Source organism: Oncorhynchus mykiss, chromosome 12 (genome assembly GCF_057628025.1).
Source record: "Oncorhynchus mykiss isolate SJ-2025 chromosome 12, ASM5762802v1, whole genome shotgun sequence".
Lineage (NCBI taxonomy): Eukaryota > Metazoa > Chordata > Actinopteri > Salmoniformes > Salmonidae > Oncorhynchus > Oncorhynchus mykiss.
Genome location: NC_143033.1, coordinates 76,191,049 through 76,209,679, shown reverse-complemented (window position 1 = coordinate 76,209,679; position 18,631 = coordinate 76,191,049). Strand labels below are relative to the sequence as shown.

The 18,631-nt window shown below is 41.6% G+C and overlaps 1 protein-coding gene across 1 annotated transcript in view; it reads right to left on the bottom strand.

Moving 5' to 3' along the window:
• Window positions 1–6,281, bottom strand: part of LOC110538267 (interleukin-21 receptor) — a 38,955-nt gene extending 32,674 nt beyond the window's left edge. The window contains exon 1 of the mRNA XM_090193335.1: window positions 6,204–6,281. The gene's annotated coding sequence lies outside the window, so the exon portion shown is untranslated. The remainder of the gene's footprint in view (window positions 1–6,203) is intronic.
• Window positions 6,282–18,631: the final 12,350 nt, after the last annotated feature.

Here is an 18,631-nt window from a genome sequence, read left to right as displayed (position 1 = left end):
TGATATGGTTTCTTTGGGTTGTGTCTGTCACAACCATTGCATTCGTCACAAAATAAATCATCGTCATAAAATAAGTCAGTCATATTTTTTATGTGAGGGTGCCACCAGATGTGCGAGGCCTTTTTGGAGGGTCTTTATTTTGCCTTCGTGTGTGGGGCCATGTGTTTCTCATAAAAGTTCTGGGTCCATCAGTGTGGCCTGCTTCATGGGCATGGGCTGAGTCTGTATAGATATTCAGTCTTTCCTTTTCCTCTGATGAGGACCTGCGTCAATCCGATGATTTCAGCTAATTTGGCCGATGCTGGTTGAGGGATGATGGCTGATTGAAGGGTGACATCACGAGGTGAGCTGTTTTTTCAATAGCTTTTGCTACTGCAGCAACGTATCTGGAGCATGTTGACTGTCCTACCTCAATGTGGTCAAGTTTGAAGAGTAGTACATCAAGACCCTTCTCTCCCCCTCTTGTTTCTGGAATAGGACGGATGAGGTGAATCCTTCCCTTCCAGAAACATCCAAATGGAACTTGTTCTTGTAGTCAGGTGCAGTCAGAGCTGCTGCCGCTGATAGATCTGTTTTCAGGAGTGCTATGGCTGTTGATGCTTCAGCCGTCCAGGCCAGGGGTGCATGGAGGTTCCTTGATCGTAGGATGACCGGTGCTGCCACCCCCTCTGGGCCACACCCAATGGTACAACACCTGATAGGTGGGGTCAGGTGCATCATGTCTTCGTCCCAGTCTGCAGTGTAGAGGCAGTCATCAGTTTCTGTTGCATTGAGTGTGCAATGGATCTCAGCTTGGGGAGTCTTATATGGGTGCAGAGTGTAGATTTGAGCTTTCAGTTGGTTGAACTTACACTGGATGTGAGGGGTGGCAGGCCCTGTGGGTAGGCATTTTAGCCAGTACACTTCTTGGGCTTCAGACAGTGTGGTCATCGGCAGGAGTGGCATCCTCATCATTCTTACTGGGTGATCAGGTGTTGAAGTGGGAGGGTTGGTTGTAATCTTGCTGCTCCTGCTGCATGTGTCTAGGAGAGGGTCCTCTTCCTCTTCCTGGTGCCCCTCCACGTCCTCTTCCTCTTTCTCTCCATTGCTGTTGCTGCGGGGAGAGTGGTTTCGTGCAATATCTGGCATAGTGACCGGGAATTCCGCAGTTATACCACTGGTAGTTTCCCCCTCTGTATGGTCCAGTGTAGGGGCCTCGTTGAGCCCGTTGCCGTTGCAGGATATACCGCTGTGGGGGAGGGTAATGGGGTGGTGGGGCTGCCTGCTGTTGGATCATCTGAGAGACAGTCTGTGCCACGATCTGAGTGTTATCTGGCTGCTCCCCTTGGTCTTGAGTTTCTACTGCAATCATTTGTTTGGGCGTGATGGCTGCAGACATTTTATCTAAGTCGTCTGATAATGTGTATAATGCGTTATTTAGGTATATTCAATCCTTACTATGTGGTGTTTATTTCTATCGTTGTATGCTTAGCCTGTCCCTGGTCGAGACAAAGGGGGTTATCAGTATGTGACGCCCGCCACGTGTCTGTTTCTCCGGTATTTATTTGAATTTGTTCAGCGATTCGTTTAGGTATTTTCTAAAAATGATTCGGCGATTTCCTTTTGGAACAATATATCAGTGAATATATGCGGTTCTATAACAATTTTCAGAGTAATTCTAGCTCTTTAGGAAATATAGATAGAATTTCTAGACAACTAAGAGTTGTTCAGTGAATTATTTAAATACTTTCTGTAAACAATTCAGTAAATTCCTTTATGAACTTATATCAGTAAATTCGAGCGATTCTATAGCAATTGTCAGAATAATTATATATCTTTAGGAAATATGGATAGAATAGAAAAACCCAAAAATCAGTGTGTAGCTTTTAGCGTCTGTCAAACAAAGTCTGTATTAAGCTCGGCGGCTTATTTAAATACTTTCTAGAAACAATTCAGTAAGTTCCTTTATGAACTTATATCAGTAAATTCCAGCGATTCTATAGCAATTGTCAGAATAATTTTAAACTTTAGGCAATATCAACAGGAATGAAAAAAACGAAAATCAGTATTCCAGCCCGGCTGCTGTCAATCAAAGTTGCCCGGCCATTCGATACTAAGGTGGCTTTGTCTATCAGCACGTGTGCCTAATAGCCCAGTTACGTATCCCAACCTACTCCGCGACAAACGTTTCTTTCAATTTAATTTCCCCCTTCTCCAAATCATGGAATGTCAACTCTGGTTCATATTATGTTTATTGTTTGATGTGCAATAGCCACCTTATTCCCAATCTCTGTCTTGTGGAACGCCAAACTTACATATCCTGTATCTACTCGACTACACCTCTTACAAAACCTATTAAATAATACACAGCTTTTTTAATAGGGCATTTTTCATGCAGATTCATTCAATCCAACCACACCTCCACAAGACCTATTCAATGTTATACAGTGCCTTGCGATAGTATTCGGCCCCCTTGAACTTTGCGACCTTTTGCCACATTTCAGGCTTCAAACATAAAGATATAAAACTGTATTTTTTGTGAAGAATCAACAACAAGTGGGACACAATCATGAAGTGGAACGACATTTATTGGATATTTCAAACTTTTTTAACAAATCAAAAACTGAAAAATTGGGCGTGCAAAATTATTCAGCCCCTTTACTTTCAGTGCAGCAAACTCTCTCCAGAAGTTCAGTGAGGATCTCTGAATGATCCAATGTTGACCTAAATGACTAATGATGATAAATACAATCCACCTGTGTGTAATCAAGTCTCCGTATAAATGCACCTGCACTGTGATAGTCTCAGAGGTCCGTTAAAAGCGCAGAGAGCATCATGAAGAACAAGGAACACACCAGGCAGGTCCGAGATACTGTTGTGAAGAAGTTTAAAGCCGGATTTGGATACAAAAAGATTTCCCAAGCTTTAAACATCCCAAGGAGCACTGTGCAAGCGATAATATTGAAATGGAAGGAGTATCAGACCACTGCAAATCTACCAAGACTTGGCCGTCCCTCTAAACTTTCAGCTCATACAAGGAGAAGACTGATCAGAGATGCAGCCAAGAGGCCCATGATCACTCTGGATGAACTGCAGAGATCTACAGCTGAGGTGGGAGACTCTGTCCATAGGACAACAATCAGTCGTATATTGCACAAATCTGGCCTTTATGGAAGAGTGGCAAGAAGAAAGCCATTTCTTAAAGATATCCATAAAAAGTGTCGTTTAAAGTTTGCCACAAGCCACCTGGGAGACACACCAAACATGTGGAAGAAGGTGCTCTGGTCAGATGAAACCAAAATTTAACTTTTTGGCAACAATGCAAAACGTTATGTTTGGCGTAAAAGCAACACAGCTGAACACACCATCCCCACTGTCAAACATGGTGGTGGCAGCATCATGGTTTGGGCCTGCTTTTCTTCAGCAGGGACAGGGAAGATGGTTAAAATTGATGGGAAGATGGATGGAGCCAAATACAGGACCATTCTGGAAGAAAACCTGATGGTGTCTGCAAAAGACCTGAGACTGGGACGGAGATTTGTCTTCCAACAAAACAATGACAACAAAACATAAAGCAAAATCTACAATGGAATGGTTCAAAAATAAACATATCCAGGTGTTAGAATGGCCAAGTCAAAGTCCAGACCTGAATCCAATCGAGAATCTGTGGAAAGAACTGAAAACTGCTGTTCACAAATGCTCTCCATCCAACCTCACTGAGCTCGAGCTGTTTTGCAAGGAGGAATGGGAAAAAATTTCAGTCAATTTCAGTCTCTCGATGTGCAAAACTGATAGAGACATACCCCAAGCGACTTACAGCTGTAATCGCAGTAAAAGGTGGCGCTACAAAGTATTAACTTAAGGGGGTGAATAATTTTGCACGCCCAATTTTTCAGTTTTTGATTTGTTAAAAAAGTTTGAAATATCCAATAAATGTCGTTCCACTTCATGATTGTGTCCCACTTGTTGTTGATTCTTCACAAAAAAATACAGTTTTATATCTTTATGTTTGAAGCCTGAAATGTGGCAAAAGGTCGCAAAGTTCAAGGGGGCCGAATACTTTCGCAAGGCACTGTATGTATCAACAGGAGATTTTACTTGCAGATCCGGTTCATCCATAATTCAACTATAACCACACCTCCACAAGACCTTATTCGATAGTACAGAACGTATCAAAATAGGACATTTTTACTTGCAGATTCGGTTCATCTATAATTCAACTATAACCACACCTCCACAAGACCTTATTCGATAGTACAGAACGTATCAAAATAGGACATTTTTACTTGCAGATTCGGTTCATCTATAACCACACCTCCACAAGACCTTATTCGATAGTACAGAACATATCAAAATAGGCCATTTTTACTTGCAGATTCGGTTCATCTATCATTCATTCATTCGTATGAAATTCTCATTGAATTTCCAACATCCATAATTGTGTCCTTTACGTGTTAAAACACAGCCACTATTTAACGTCACCTCTATACACAACCCAATACATATATAATTAGGACAGTTTTCTATGCAGATTTCAGAACAAATAGGGTCCCTGGAGGAATTTAACACATTGGTCAATCACAATTCACACATTCCTATTAAAATAACTGAGTATAGGCCCATTAATAAGAATATATATATATATATATATATTTTTTTTTTTACAAAACAAGATATCTTTAATCAATGTCTTAGGTTCTTATGTAAAAAATTTGGGCACCGATTCATACTCACGCCCAGTACTTTCTGATCAAAATTTGGTTTAGGCTATAATACAATATGCAGATTTCGATATAACGGGCTCTGCTCACCTTTATATAGAGCGCTCCGATCAGATTTCCTGAGGCAAGATGAATGGCTGGGGAAGTCACTCTTCCGTCTGATTTTTTAGCCGTGATCAGTCTCGTCCTCTCACACTAACTTATAATAGATCGAATTCAAGAACAACCAAACTCTGCTACCAATTTTGTTAGTGTTCAAATACTGGAGAGTTGAGACCAAATCACGGACGCTGGACAGAGTGGATTTCAGTTGTAACAAAAGACAGTTTTAATGAGTCAGAGATATCTTGTCCCGCAGTTTTACGTGCACGGACCTAGTTCACATAACTCGGCAAGGAGCCAGGTGAAAAAGAGGCCTATACAATGGTTACATTCATTTTTATACATAGAATAAAGTAGGTGGAGTCTTGTCGTTTCGGTCTTCTTGACTGGTCGGAGGGTTGGAGGCGGGCCTTGCTCTAGCCAGAGCGGGCCCCATTGGTGCACAGCAAAAGTTCTTTGCTCTTGGGACCGGCCAGTTAGAGGGAGATGCGATGTGTGTTTATATAAGGAAGAGGGGGTCAGTCTTATGGCTGGGTGTATGTGTTCTTACGACGGAATGTCTTTGTTTATATGAGCTATGTGTATGAATATTTATATAACACCACCCATCATCAATACTGACAATGTAAAACTATCAGTGAAATACAACTCAGACTCATCCTCTGGCTTCAAAACAGAAGTCCAAACTCTTGCGGTACTGTATCTCAATGTATGGTCGTTGCGTGATAAGAAATCGTGGAAGACAGACATTTCTCAATTAAAACCGTCTAACCACAGAGTTTTTCTGTCTTTATTCTAACTTAAAGCAGAGTGCTTTCGACACATCCAGTCCTTTCCGCACGCCCACTACTTTCCTTTTGACACACACACTCGCCTATACTCCAGACGCTATATTGGGATGCAACTACCTCCTCTGTCAGAAGGTGTTATCGGACAGCTAGATATACCTACTCACATTTTGGAAGCTAATAGATTGCATTTAGTTCAAAGATGAGCCATAAATTATAATCAGAAGATAATATTGACATGTACATTTATTGACAACAGAATAATTAGCATAATAACTATGTTGTTTTTTCACACTATTCAAACCCACAATGGAATAAAATGTTTTTGAAGCTCCCTTAGCCTAAAGAGCACATATTGCAAACAAAAAATCTAAACATTGTGTCAGTACAAAACTCCACGTATATTAATGTAATGTCTGTGGATCCTTCACAATCAAGTCAAAAACAGCACATGTTTTGGGGTGGGTATAATTTGTGGAACGTTCCAACAGGAATCCGTTCCAAAAACTTCGTAAATAACAAGGTTGCCAACAAACAACGCATACAGAGTCGTATAACAGTAGAATGAGATACCTGGTAGGGAGTGAGCTATGTAATTACGTTTTTCACTCACCACGTTTATTCGGGAAAAATGTCTCTTCGTTCTGGTAGCCTCCACCACTTCCCATTCGTTGGTTTAGTTATTTCCGGTGTTCCTGCATTTGCGGGTGAACTCTGTTGCGCCTCAATTGGGGAATCGCTGTGGTTGAAATGTAACTAATGACCGCAAGCCCCAGTATTTTATTAGCTAGGTGGCTTGTACACTATTGTTACCGATGATACTGTATATACCTACTCGTACTACAGAAGCATGCATTGTATTTTGCCAAGTTCTCTCGGTTTATCCTGTTTCCCAAATATAGCAGGTAACTTGTGTCTATGTCGATGTTGTTGAGTTCATCTTGCCTAGTTAAATAAAGATCAAATAAATTAGAACATTTAAAATATATACTTTGACCTATTTCAGGTAACCCCAAGATGCTTGATTCACTACACCTGCTTTTGAATAACTTACCAGTCGTTTTTGCTTTACATTCCGATTTTTGAACGTCTGTTTATTGGACATATATATTAGTGTCTAATAAAAAAGAGCAACTTATGTAAAGCATCCCATCTGTGTTAAGGTTAAAGTGTGTGTGTGTGTGTGTGTGTGTGTGTGTAAAACCTGGTGTGACATTATTGAAGCTGTGCTGACACCTAGTGGACATCAAGAAGACCTACACTACACACACACATATATACACACATATATTTCCCTATGTGTATATATGTGTGTGTGTGTGTGTGTGTGTGTGTGTGTGTGTGTGTGTAGTGTAGGTCTTCTTGATGTCCACTAGGTGTCAGCACAGCTTCAATAATGTCACACCAGGTTCACATGTTTTTGTGTTTGTGAAAAGAGAAAGAGACAGCAACAATAAAATTAGGATAACAAATGTAAAAACACTGAATTAGCTGATTTAAGAGAAGATACTATTTACCAATTTATGTAACAAATAAAATTGTATTTGTCACATGCGCCGAATACTACTACTACCTTACAGTTAAATGCTGAAATGAAGCCCTTAACACATTTTTCTTACAACTAAATTGTTGGTTAAGTAAAAAATAGGAAATAAAAGTAACAAATAATTAAAGATCAGCAGTAAAATAAAAATAGCAAGGCTATATACGTGGAGTACCGGTGTTCCTTTCAAATCCAGTGGTGTAAATTACTTAACAAAAATGTATTTAAACTACTCCACTACATTCTGTTTATATATGTTTTTTTTTTTTGTATCTGTACTTTTACTCTTTCTGTTTCTTTACAACATTCAATTTTACTTCGCCACATTTTTAAAGAAAATAATGTATTTTTTTTACTCCATACAGTTTCCCTGGCACCCAAAAGTACTTTATGCATTTGAATGCTAAGCCGGACAGGAAAATGGTCCAATTCACACACTTATCAAGAGAACATCCCTACTGCCTCTGATCTAGCGGACTCACTAAACACATGCTTCGTTTGTAAATTATGAGTGTTCCCATGGCTATTTCATAATTAAAAATACAAGAGAATTGTGCTGTCTGGTTTGCTTAATATATGGAAGGTCAAATAATTGATACTTTTACCACTGACACTTAAGTATCTTTTAGCAATGAGGTTTACTTAGTATTTTACTGGTTCACTTTCACTTGAGACATTTTCTATTAACATATCTTTACTTTTTCAACCACTGTTCAAGACGTTTAGCACTCAATACCCAACATTCACTTGGTGGCTTGAAGTAGGAGTGCTGAACTAGGATCTGTTTAGCATTTGTGAGTAGAATGAATAACATTACTGATTCCAGTTCAGCATTCTTAGCCTGAGACATTTCATAAATGCGTACAGAGGAGCACTTTTCTACGATCAGCTTTGCCTAGATCATTCTGAATCAGTTGTCTCTGGAATAAGATTATATGGACAGGGGTGGGTTTGTTTGTAGATCAGCACTCCTTCTCAACACCAGTTGCTGTACCCTAACATTTTATAATTCAATTTCCCTTGCTGTCTATGTCCTTCCGGAACCCCACCTCAACATTGTTCTGTCAAGGCAACAAAAGCAAGTTGGCATGCTCTTGAAATGACTCACAACCTCTCCTTTGGGAATTCACCACCATATCTACTACTACTATTTTTAAACTATCTTAACATGTGGCTTTCTTCAGGGGGACCAAGACTAGGAACACCTTTGAATGGTCGACAAAGAATGGCCCCAGGTAAAAGTTGGCTTTTGCAGAGTATGGTTGTATTGTTACTCCACAGCATATATTCTATCACAACTCTATTGAAATTACATTTGAAACAAGGTGTCACTTCATTCTTACTTTTTGATGGGAACTAGCCCCTTTTCCCCTATATACCTCTGGTTTGCTCTTTCAGACCCACAAAGGCAACAAGAAAGAAGTTCCTACATTAACTGTTTCTCTGGGATCATGACAAAAGGCAGAATCAAAAATGGCTCTAAAAAAATGCTCTCTTCAGATTTGAACTCTCAAACTCTGGTTTGGAGAGCAAATGCCATAACCAACACTACCAGACAGACAGCGACTACTTGTTAAGGGGTACTTCAAAATGCACACATCAAAGACAACATTTGAGGTTAGAGAATGGTGTGAGGGCTTGTACTTCTTGGGTCCACCAACCGTTCCTCAATCTTCTTTTGATGACTACAAACAGATTATGAATCTTCAAAACCTACACTATAGGATGTTTAGGAACGGGGGACGAAATTCGAAAGAGGCGTGTTTCCAATTACCAACAAATTACCTAGAAATGTTATTCCAAAATCTTAATATTGGAACTTTGTCCCTTCATTTGCCTACTATAAGCTATCATAACACATGGGTTTTTTCTTGGGGACAAGGTATCAGAACGCTTTTTTTTTTTTTTGTTTTTTTTTTAAATTTTACCCCTTTTTCTCCCCAATTTCGTAGTATCCAATTGTGTAGTAGCTACTATCTTGTCATATCAGTCACGCGTCCTCCGATACACAACCAACCAAGCTTCTTTAACACAGCACCCGGAAGCCAGCCGCACCAATGCGCCAGAGGAAACACCGTGCACCTGGCCACCTTGGCTAGCGTACACTGCGCCCAGCCCGCCACAGGAGTCGCTGGTGCGCGATGAGACAAGGACACCCCTACCGACCAAGCCCTCCCTAACCCGGGTGACGCTAGGCCAATTGTGCGTCGCCCCACGGACCTCCCGGTCGCGGCCGGTTACGACAGAGCCTGGGCGCGAACCCAGGACTCTGATGGCACAGCTGGCGCTGCAGTACAGCGCCCTTAACCACTGCGCCACCCGGGAGGCGGTATCAGAACGCTTTTGAATGGTCTACAAAGCATGCCCCCAGGTCAAAGTAGCCATCTGCACACAAGGTTTGTAATTTATCCAAATTCAAGTTTGTTACTCCATGACATCACAATACTATTGAAATTACTTTCTTTACAATGTGACTGGAGTGTTGGACTATTTTTTGGCCCTTCCTCTGACACTGCCTAGTATATACAGTAGGTCCTCGATGGTAGGAAGCTTCTACCCAGTGACGTACTCGGCCTTCAGCAATCAAATTTTATTCATAAATCCCTTACAACATCAGCCGATGTTGAAACCCAGCCTAAAACCCCAAAACAGCAAGCAATGCAGATGCACAGTGGCTAGGAAAAACTCCCTAGAAAGGCAGGAACCTAGGAAGAAACCTAGAGAGGAACCAGGCTATGAGGGGTGGCCAGTCCTCTTCTGGCTGTGCCGGGTGGAGATTATAACAGTACATGGCCAAACGTTCATATCACCAGCAGGCTCAAATAATAATAATCACAGTGGTTCTAGAGTGTGCAACAGGTCAGCACCTCAAGAGTAAATGTCAGGTCCGGGACAAGGTAGCACGTCCGGTGAACACGTCAGGGTTCCATAGCTGCAGGCAGAACAGTTCAAACTTGAGCAGCAGCACGATCAGGTGGACTGGGGCCAGCAAGGAGTGATCATGCCAGACAGTCCTGAGGCATGGTCCCAGGGCTCAGGTCCTCCGGGATAGAAGGGAGAGGGAGAGAGTGAATTAGAGGGAGCATACTTAAATTCACACGGGACACCAGATAAGACAGGATAAATACTCCAGGTTTAACTGACTGACCCTAACCCCCCTACACAAACTATTGCAACCTAAATACTGTGGCCCCGTCCGACGATACACCCTCAGTAGTGCCTTACAGTCAAATGCCGAGCAGTTTCCATACCAGGAGTGGATGCAACCGGTCAGGATGCTCTTGATGGTGCAGCGGTATAACTGAGGATCTGGGGACCCATGTTTTCAGTTTCCTGAGGGGTAAAAGGTGCTATCATTCCCTCTTCACAACTGTGTTGGTGTGTTTTTGACTATGATAGTTCGTTGGGGATATGGATATCAAGGAACTTGAAACTCTCAACTTCTCCACTTCAGACCTGTCCATATTAATGGGGTTCTATTCTGCCCTCCTTCTCCTATAGTCAACAATCAGCTCCTTTTGTCTTGCTCACGTTGAGGGTGAGGCTGTCTTTTCACCACAATGCCAGGTCTCTTACCTCCTCCCTATAGGCCGTCTCATCGTTGTCGGTGATCATGCCTAACACTGTTGTCATCAGCAAACTTAATGGTGTTGGAGTTGTGCTTTGCAATGCAGTCATGGGTGAACAGGGAGTACAGGAGGGGACTAAGCACCCACCCCTGAGTGGCCTTAGTGTTGAGGATCAGCGTGGCAGATGTGTTGTTGGCTACCCTTACCAACTGGGGTCAGTCTGGCCCCGATCAGTCTGGCCCCGCGGCTTTGGGAATGTTTACCTGTTTAAAGGTCTTGCGCACATCGCCTATGGAGAGCCTGATCACACATTCTTCTGGAACAGCTGGTGCTCTCGTGCATGCTTCAGTGTTGCTTTGCCCGAAGCGAGCATAAAAGGCTTTTAGCTCATCTGGTAGGCCCCTGTCACTGAGCAGCTTGTGGCTGGGTGTCCCTTTGTAGTCATGAATATGTTCCAAGCCCTTCCACATCCAACAAGCATCAGAGCAGGTGTAGTAGGATTCAATATTAGTCCTGTATTGACGCTTCAGGATAAGTCTCTGAATTTCTTTGAGTGGGCCAGCCAGAACCCTGACTTGAATCAAATCTAACATTTCTGGAGAGACCTGAAAATAGGTGTGCAGCAAAACTCTCCATCGAACTTGACAGATCTTGAGAGGATCTACAGAGAAGAATGGGAGAAACTCCCCAAATACAGCTGTGGCAAGCTTGTAGCCTCAGACCCAAGGCTGTAATAGCTGCCAAAGCTGTTTCAACAAAGTATTGAGTAAAGGGTCTGAATACCTATGTAAATGTAATCACATTTTGATTTAATAAATTGGAGTTCCTTTCTAAATGTCACACCCTGATCGGTTTCACCTTTCTCGTGATTGTTTCCACCCCATCCAGGTGTCACTTATTATTCCTAGTGTATATATCCCTGTCTCTGTGCCAGTTTGTCTTGTATGCTTTTCAAGGCAACCAGCATTTTCTCTTGCTCCTGCTTCTATTCTCTTTTGCTAGTCCTCACATTTTTTTTTTTTAGCCTTGCCTGTTTTCTGGACTCTGTATCCGCCTGCCTGACCATTCTGCCTGCCCTGACCTCAAGCCTGCCTGCCACTCTGGTACAGAGTACTCCTGGACTCTGAACTGGTTGACATTTTGCCTGTCCACGACCATTTTCTTACCTAGCCTTTTTGGATTGTTTAATAAATATCAAGACTCAAACCATCTGCCTCCCATGTCTGCATCTGGGTCTCACCTTGTGCTCTTATACTAAACCTGCTTTTGCTTTGACATTGTCCGCTATTGTGTGTAGATTGATAAGAGAAAACCAATGTAATCAATTGTAGAAGACTGTAACGTAACAAAATGTCAAACAAGTCAAGGGGTCTGAATACTTCCCGAAGCACAGTAACCATATACTTTTTAACCATATAGTTAAAATCAGAAATGGTAGGTTGAGACTAATACAGTCAGGATAGTATAACTTATCCCATCATACCCAATATATTTAGTACAGTCTTCCAATACATTAATCAAGAGTCAATGCCTTTATACCATTATGGTAGTGAAGGCTTTTTAATGCCACTGATGGTAAACACCAACTGTGTGTCAATTCCTTTTCATCAATATAATGGTTAACGTTCTCTGTAGAAGTTACAGAAAGGAAAATACGTACTGTAGCTACGTAGGCTTCCTGCTGGCTACCAATTTTCACACACAAAAAAACAAAAAAACACATAGGTTGTTTTTTAAATTCAAAATTAAACGAGCATTTGCATTTCTCTAAGAACCTAGAGGTAAATTTCAGTCAGTTAACTGAAAAAAAAAAAAAAAAGTGAACTGAAATCCACTATCATTCGCTTATGCCAGCTTAACCATAACCCATCTATACAGTTCAGTATTGCAATAGTATGAAATTATCGGGGTACTGTTACTTTAATTAGATTTGACTATATAAAAAAATACCCTACAAGTAAAAGTATATAATTGACAAAGTACTGAGTAAAAATAGTTTGAAAAATCCAACATGCCTTTGATATTCTGTACATTTTTCTGTTACCTTAATGTTTTTACACATTAGCTTTTCCTTTGATTTTAAGGGAGAAGTAGCAAATGTGCTGTAGGAAGTAATTTAATTGGTTGCAACAAAGGCACATCTGTGTGGGCAATTTTTTTAAACTTAATTTCTATCAGCATGTTAAATGCAAAACCAGAGTGAAACAAATTCGAAACCACCTTTACTCCACACACGGAGACACGTACAAAGCCCTACACTTGGCAAATCTTACCATAATTATCAGGTATGAAGGTAAGACCCAGATGCAGACCACGTCGAAGAAACAATAGTTTAATACTCAAACAGAGGCAAGCAATAGTAACTTTAGTTACAGTGCCTTGCGAAAGTATTCGGCCCCCTTGAACTTTGCAACCTTTTGCCACATTTCAGGCTTCAAACAAAGATATAAAACTGTATTTTTTTGTGAAGAATCAACAACAAGTGGGACACAATCATGAAGTGGAACGACATTTATTGGATATTTCAAACTTTTTTAACAAATCAAAAACTGAAAAATTGGGCGTGCAAAATTATTCAGCCCCCTTAAGTTAATACTTTGTAGCGCCACCTTTTGCTGCGATTACAGCTGTAAGTCGCTTGGGGTATGTCTCTATCAGTTTTGCACATCGAGAGACAGACATTTTTTCCCATTCCCCCTTGCAAAACAGCTCGAGCTCAGTGAGGTTGGATGGAGAGCATTTGTGAACAGCAGTTTTCAGTTCTTTCCACAGATTCTCGATTGGATTCAGTTCTGGACTTTGACTTGGCCATTCTAACACCTGGATATGTTTATTTTTGAACCATTCCATTGTAGATTTTGCTTTATGTTTTGGATCATTGTCTTGTTGGAAGACAAATCTCCGTCCCAGTCTCAGGTCTTTTGCAGACTCCATCAGGTTTTCTTCCAGAATGGTCCTGTATTTGACTCCATCCATCTTCCCATCAATTTTAACCATCTTCCCTGTCCCTGCTGAAGAAAAGCAGGCCCAAACCATGATAATGCCACCACCATGTTTGACAGTGGGGATGGTGTGTTCAGGGTGATGAGCTGTGTTGCTTTTACACCAAACATAACGTTTTGCATTGTTGCCAAAAAGTTCAATTTTGGTTTCATCTGACCAGAGCACCTTCTTCCACATGTTTGGTGTGTCTCCCAGGTGGCTTGTGGCAAACTTTAAACAACACTTTTTATGGATATCTTTAAGAAATGGCTTTCTTCTTGCCACTCTTCCATAAAGGCCAGATTTGTGCAATATACGACTGATTGTTGTCCTATGGACAGAGTCTCCCACCTCAGCTGTAGATCTCTGCAGTTCATCCAGAGTGATCATGGGCCTCTTGGCTGCATCTCTGATCAGTCTTCTCCTTGTATGAGCTGAAAGTTTAGAGGGACGGCCAGGTCTTGGTAGATTTGCAGTGGTCTGATACTCCTTCCATTTCAATATTATCGCTTGCACAGTGCTCCTTGGGATGTTTAAAGCTTGGGAAATCTTTTTGTATCCAAATCCGGCTTTAAACTTCTTCACAACAGTATCTCGGACCTGCCTGGTGTGTTCCTTGTTCTTCATGATGCTCTCTGCGCTTTTAACAGACCTCTGAGACTATCACAGTGCAGGTGCATTTATACAGAGACTTGATTACACACAGGTGGATTGTATTTATCATCATTAGTCATTTAGGTCAACATTGGATCATTCAGAGATCCTCACTGAACTTCTGGAGAGTTTGCTGCACTGAAAGTAAAGGGGCTGAATAATTTTGCACGCCCAATTTTTCAGTTTTTGATTTGTTAAAAAAGTTTGAAATATCCAATAAATGTCGTTCCACTTCATGATTGTGTCCCACTTGTTGTTGATTCTTCACAAAAAAATACAGTTTTATATCTTTATGTTTGAAGCCTGAAATGTGTCAAAAGGTCGCAAAGTTCAAGGGGGCCGAATACTTTCGCAAGGCACTGTATTTTGTATAATTCTTTAAATAGAAAAATACAAGTTTTGAATCTGGCGTTGTTTTGCGTAGCAGTTTATAAACCATGTGCCATGGAATTGGTACATCAAATCTATTCACAACTATTTTGCAATCTACACTACTTATTTTTACTAATGGAGCTCAAAATGTCCATATTGTTTTGCTAGCTGCATGTTTGATATACTGTAACTCCACCAGTACTATTTATGATATAATTTACAAAGATTATACCTTTTTTTAATATATATATTGTTTTATATATTGTTTTTTTTATCAATTATTATATTTGAGTTGAATTTGTTGTATTATTTGTTCTGTCTTTTTTGGTTGATTAAACTGAAATTGCAACAAACTTTCTATGGCTTGTTTTAAAAATAGTGATATTTTGGAGATGATTTAATCAAAAATAAAAAAAACAAAGTGAGATCTGAATAAAGGGAAAAAGGCCATTCTTGAACATGGGGTGGGACATTCTTACTAATTTGCTAGAGAACCAGTTTGGATTTAAGTATAACTTTTGTATGACTGACGCCTTTTAGTGAGGTCTAATGCTTTTATATTTAATAATTTCTGCACTCCGAATTCATATTTGTTATATAAATAGGCCCTTTTAATTTTGTTTCTTGCCATCCCAAATAAAATGGAAATCAATCTTCCAGATCAAGATGTGTTTGCTCATGACCCAATGCACTTGCACAACACAGAAGTACATGCATGTGATACATTTATACTCCAATTTTACATGGTTTTGCGCATGTGCTAGATGATAAACATTTCAACTTCAGTACTGGCACTCTAAAAACTTTGGTAAAAAAATACCCACTGGGGACACACTGACTGAATCAATGTTGTTTCCACATTTCAATGAAATACATGGAACCAACGTGGAATAGACTTTGAATTGACATCCATGCCCAGTGGATTATTTTCCTGTGGATGTTTTGGCTCACAGGTAAAGGATGAACTGCACAGGCAACCGGTAGAGTAAGTTCAAATGTAATTTTATTCAACATTCTGGCTTGTAAGGAACATTTCCAAGATTTGGCAGTGCTTTGTTTCAGACTGTATACCAAGAAGTGTGATGGACGTTCATACCCGGATCTCACAGCTAGCTAGCTGCTATCCGTGTGACAGTCGGCTTTCGTCGATTCCGGAGCAAACATCGATTGTTCCGGTGCTAGCCAGCTCCGTCAATCACGCCTGAGTTCCATCATTCACTCCTGGGCTGCAGTCACCTATCCGGACCCGTTTCACTGCCTACGCGGAGCCCCACCGGGCCTTCACAACCGGACTGCCGACGTTATCTACCTGAAGGAGATCCGGCTGGCTCCTCTGTCGCGACGTTACCGGAACGCCCATCTGCGGCCCGCTAACCGTTAGCTGTCTTTCCGGCTGCTATCTGAATAGACAATCGGACAATTTATTTATTTGAATTATTATGTTTTCTTCTCGGGCCTCTATAACTATATCTATTGTTCTTATTTTTGTTGTTGTGTGATTTGGATTAATCCCCTCTACCACACGGAACCCCACTAATCTACTGACCGAACGCAAGAGGTGGCTAACAACAGACTCCATCCTATGCTAGCTTGCTACCGGTTGGCTTGGCTAGCTGTCTAAATCGCCGTGACCCTAAACCAACCTCTCCACTCACTGGACCCTTTTGATCACTCGACTAAGCATGCCTCTCCTTAATGTCAATATGTCTTGTCCATTGCTGTTCTGGTTAGTGTTTATTGGCTTATTTCACTGTAGAGCCTCTAGTCCTGCTCACTATACCTTATCCAACCTATTAGTTCCACCACCCACATATGCAATGACATCTCCTGGTTTCAATGATGTTTCTAGAGACAATATCTCTCTCTTCATCACTCAATACCTAGGTTTACCTCCACTGTATTCACATCCTACCTTACCTTTGTCTGTACATTATACCTTGATGCTATTTTATCGCCCCCAGAAACCTCCATTTACTCTCTGTTCCAGACGTTCTAGACGACCAATTCTTATTGCTTTCAGTCGCACCCTTATTCTACTCCTCCTATGTTCCTCTGGCGATGTAGAGGTGAATCCAGGCCCTGCAGTGCCTAGCTCCACTCCTATTCCCCAGGCGCTCTCTTTTGACGACTTCTGTAACCGTAATAGCCTTGGTTTCATGCATGTTAACATTAGAAGCCTCCTCCCTAAGTTTGTTCTTTTCACTGCTTTAGCACACTCTGCCAACCCGGATGTTCTAGCTGTGTCTGAATCCTGGCTTAGGAAGACCACCAAAAATTCAGACATTTTAATTCCAAACTACAACATTTTCAGACAAGATAGAACTGCCAAAGGGGGCGGTGTTGCAATTTACTGCAAAGATAGCCTGCAGAGTTCTGTCCTACTATCCAGGTCTGTACCCAAACAATTTGAACTTCTACTTTTAAAAATCCACCTTTCTAAAAACAAGTCTCTCACCGTTGCCGCCTGCTATAGACCACCCTCTGCCCCCAGCTGTGCTCTGGACACCATATGTGAACTGATTGCCCCCCATCTATCTTCAGAGCTCGTGCTGCTAGGCGACCTAAACTGGAACATGCTTAACACCCCAGCCATCCTACAATCTAAACTTGATGCCCTCAATCTCACACAAATTATCAATGAACCTACCAGGTACCTCCCCAAAGCCTTAAACACGGGCACCCTCATAGATATCATCCTAACCAACTTCCCCTCTAAATACACCTCTGCTGTCTTCAACCAAGATCTCAGCGATCACTGCCTCATTGCCTGCATCCGTAATGGGTCAGCGGTCAAACGACCTCCTCTCATCACTGTAAAACGCTCCCTGAAACACTTCAGCGAGCAGGCCTTTCTAATCGACCTGGCCGGGGTATCCTGGAAGGATATTGACCTCATCCCGTCAGTAGAGGATGCCTGGATATTTTTTTAAAAATGCCTTCCTAACCATCTTAAATAAACATGCCCCATTCAAGAAATTTAGAACCAGGAACAGATATAGCCCTTGGTTCTCCCCAGACCTGACTGCCCTTAATCAACACAAAAACGTCCTATGGCGTTCTGCATTAGCATCGAACAGCCCCCGTGATATGCAGCTGTTCAGGGAAGCTAGAAACCATTATACACAGGCAGTTAGAAAAGCCAAGGCTAGCTTTTTCAAGCAGAAATTTGCTTCTTGCAACACTAACTCAAAAAAGTTCTGGGACACTGTAAAGTCCATGGAGAATAAGAACACCTCCTCCCAGCTGCCCACTGCACTGAAGATAGGAAACACTGTCACCACTGATAAATCCACCATAATTGAAAATTTCAATAAGCATTTTTCTACTGCTGGCCATGCTTTCCACCTGGCTACTCCTACCCCTGTCAACAGCACTGCACCCCCAACAGCAACTCGCCCAAGCCTTCCCCATTTCTCCTTCTCCCAAATCCATTCAGCTGATGTTCTGAAAGAGCTGCAAAATCTGGACCCCTACAAATCAGCCGGGCTAGACAATCTGGACCCTTTCTTTCTAAAATTATCTGCCGAAATTGTTGCCACCCCTATTACTAGCCTGTTCAACCTCTCTTTCGTGTCGTCTGAGATTCCCAAAGATTGGAAAGCAGCTGCGGTCATCCCCCTCTTCAAAGGGGGGGACACTCTTGACCCAAACTGCTACAGACCTATATCTATCCTACCATGCCTTTCTAAGGTCTTCGAAAGCCAAGTCAACAAACAGATTACCGACCATTTTGAATCTCACCATACCTTCTCTGCTATGCAATCTGGTTTCAGAGCTGGTCATGGGTGCACCTCAGCCACGCTCAAGGTCCTAAACGATATCTTAACCGCCATCGATAAGAAACATTACTGTGCAGCCGTATTCATTGATCTGGCCAAGGCTTTCGACTCTGTCAATCACCACATCCTCATCGGCAGACTC